Here is a 3,375-nt window from a genome sequence, read left to right on the forward strand (position 1 = left end):
AAGGGAATGACTTTTTCCCCATTCATATCACATTTTTGTTTTGAACAATCTAAAACAAGACTGACGGACACTTAGCTCTGGAATATTGTGCCAAATGAAATCTACAGAGAGCCACCAGATTGTAGGAAGGTTGGCCAGATAGGTGAGGGAGTACAAGGCAGACCACAAGATTCATTAAGATCCTACAACGTGAGTGTCCGCCGGGCCGCCTCCTGCAGCCGTCTGCGCCCGAGCCCGGCAGCCGCGCGGAGAAGGGGCGGGAGGCGCGGCGGCGGCAGGGCAGGTGGAGGGGGCACGCCGCCCCGGCGGCAGCAGCAGCACCTGTCGCCCGGCGAGGAGTCCGGTGAATGAAAAGATGTTCTCCAGATTAAGAATAGTTGCCTCTCCTTGTACGCTGGCATGTCAAAGTGCTCACACCAAAGAGAAAGGCAAGCCATTAATGTTGAATCCAAGAACAAACAAAAGAATGGCATTTACATTGCAAGAACGACAAATGCTTGGACTTCAAGGGCTTCTGCCTCCTAGAATAGAGACACAGGATATTCAAGCTTTACGATTCCATAGAAACATAAAAAGAATAAGTGATCCTTTGGAAAAATATATCTACATAATGGGAGCCCAAGAAAGAAATGAAAAGTTATTTTATAAGATTCTTCAAGATGATATTGAAAAGTTAATGCCAATAGTATACACCCCAACTGTAGGTCTAGCCTGTTCACAATATGGACACATCTTTCGGAGACCAAGGGGATTATTTATTTCAATCTCAGACAGAGGCCATATTAGATCAATTGTGGATAACTGGCCAGAAAATGATGTTAAGGCTGTTGTGGTAACTGATGGAGAGAGAATATCGGGTCTTGGAGATCTGGATGTCTATGGAATGGGAATTCCAGTAGGAAAACTTTGTTTATATACAGCTTGTGCTGGAATACGACCAGATAAGTGCCTTCCTGTGTGTATTGACGTGGGAACTGACAATCCATTGCTTTTAAAAGATCCTTTTTATATGGACTTATATCAGAAAAGAGATCGCTCACAACGTTATGATGACCTGATTGATGAATTTATGCAAGCCATTACTGACAGATATGGTCAGAACACACTTATTCAGTTTGACGACTTTGGAAATCATAATGCTTTCAGGTTCCTGAGAAAATATCGAGAAAAATATTGCACCTTCAATGATGATATTCAAGGGACAGCCTCCGTAGTACTGTCAGGTCTTCTTTCTGTACAGAAATTTTTTGGTAAACCAATCTCAGAGCAAACCATCTTGTTCCTTGGCGCAGGGGAGGCTGCTCTTGGAATTGCAAATCTCATTGTTATGGCCATGATGGAAAATGGTATTTCTGAAGAAGTAGCACAAAAAAAAATCTGGATGTTTGACAAATATGGCTTATTAGTTAAGGGAAGGAAAGATATGATAGATAGCCATCAAGACCCATTTGCTCACTTAGCTCCTGAAACCATACCTAAAACTTTTGAAGATGCAGTAAATATACTTAAACTTACAGCTATTATTGGTGTTGCAGGTACTGGTCGACTTTTTACTCCTAATGTGATCAAAGACATGGCCTCAATCAATGAAAGACCAGTAATATTTGCATTAAGTAATCCTACAGCAAAGGCTGAATGCACAGCTGAAGAAGCATACACCCTTACAGAGGGTCGATGCTTATTTGCCAGTGGTAGTCCATTTGAACCTGTGAAATTAAAAGATGAGAGATCTTTTACCCCAGCCCAAGGAAACAACGCTTATATTTTCCCAGGAGTGGCTCTAGTTGTAATTCTTAGTGGTGTTCGGCATATCAGCAACCATGTCTTTCTAGAAGCTTCAAAGGCACTGACAGAACAATTGACAGAACAGGACCTAGCTGAGGGAAGGCTTTACCCACGACTCTCTAATATTCAGGAAGTTTCAATTAACATTGCCATTAAAATTACACAATATCTGTATGCCAACAAGATGGCTTTCCGTTACCCAGAACCAGAGAACAAGACCGAATATGTTAGATCAAGAATATGGCGAAGTGACTGTGATTCCTTGTTGCCAGATGGATATGAATGGCCTTATTTTGCATCACAACCTCCCAAATTATCTGAATAAAGGCATTCCTTCTGAAAGAATATTTGCTAAGCTGCAGGGACCTCTTCAGATCCCCCTTTTTTCCAGACCAAGTAGAGAAAACCTTTGAGATTTGCAATTTGTTTCCATATTTTGTTGTCTTACTCCATTTTGCTTGATCTGTTTCCCCAATATGTACAAATCTTATTTGTGAGAGAATACATAACTTACACTATTCATGAATTTTTTTAAAAAGTTAAATGACTGTAATGTTCTAATACAAACTTAGACCACATACCACACTATATATATTTAAAATCTATATACATATATTTTAACATGTATTTGTTTATATTCTCAGTCACTGCTGACTGCCAAAATTAAGTTACTTCTGCCATTATAAGTAATAATCTTCTCTAGCCAATTCCTTCAGGATTATTTAAAATTCACTCCTGTGGATGTGAATAACTAATGTTGAATTCTAACTCACAGCAAGAAATCCCTTTAACTAGAAAAATCTATACTTCTCCAAAGTCTAAAGGAAAACTTTTCCTGGTATCTAAAATGTTATTCCTTTATTCAGCTGCTTTTTTTAATCAGAGACTTTGTAAATCTCTGACAGACTAGTTTAAGAGATAGGAAAAGTTTATCGTTATATTTATTTTCTCTATAGGGTCTAAAATATTATATTGGTAGAGTGATATGGGATCTTGTACTAGCCTTAGAAAAACCAAGGAAATGGTCAGCCAGCCTATTAAAAATACACAGAAATTATAATCAGATTCTTTTTTTTTAATTTTACATAGGTAACATTGATATGTAATTCACATTAAATTGTTCAATCTTGAAGTTTCATTCTGAAGCAAGCATAATTTATAGTACTTCCATTTTCTTGGATTTCTAATGATTCCTTTGGAAGAGGATATAATGTAATAGAGGATTTAATATAATGTACCATATATTCATAAATTATTCACTTAAATGTATTGTCCCCTTCACAATCAAAAAAAAAGATCTTACAACATGACAGTAATGATACTCAGTGCTCAGGTTACAAAAACAAACAAAAATTTGACTTCATGACCCTCTAAATAAAGAGATGTAATAAAATTCTAGGAAGGCCAGATCATGTAAAGGCAACAAGTATTTATTAAGTACTTACTTTATGCTATGCACTGTAGGAAAAACAACAAAAAGACAAAAAGAGCCTGTCCTCAAGGAGCTCACAATTTAAGAGGAGAGATAACATGCACACAATTACACAAACAAGATATCTACAGGAAAATTGGGAAACATCTCTGAAGAAA

The 3,375-nt window shown here is 37.6% G+C and overlaps 1 pseudogene; it reads left to right on the top strand.

Annotated features, from left to right (window-relative positions):
- The first annotated feature begins 261 nt into the window (after nucleotides 1–261).
- Nucleotides 262–2,198, top strand: LOC141489641 (NAD-dependent malic enzyme, mitochondrial pseudogene; annotated as a pseudogene).
- The last annotated feature ends 1,177 nt before the right edge of the window (nucleotides 2,199–3,375 follow it).

This window comes from Macrotis lagotis, chromosome 5, assembly GCF_037893015.1.
Source record: "Macrotis lagotis isolate mMagLag1 chromosome 5, bilby.v1.9.chrom.fasta, whole genome shotgun sequence".
Taxonomy (NCBI): Eukaryota; Metazoa; Chordata; class Mammalia; order Peramelemorphia; family Peramelidae; genus Macrotis; species Macrotis lagotis.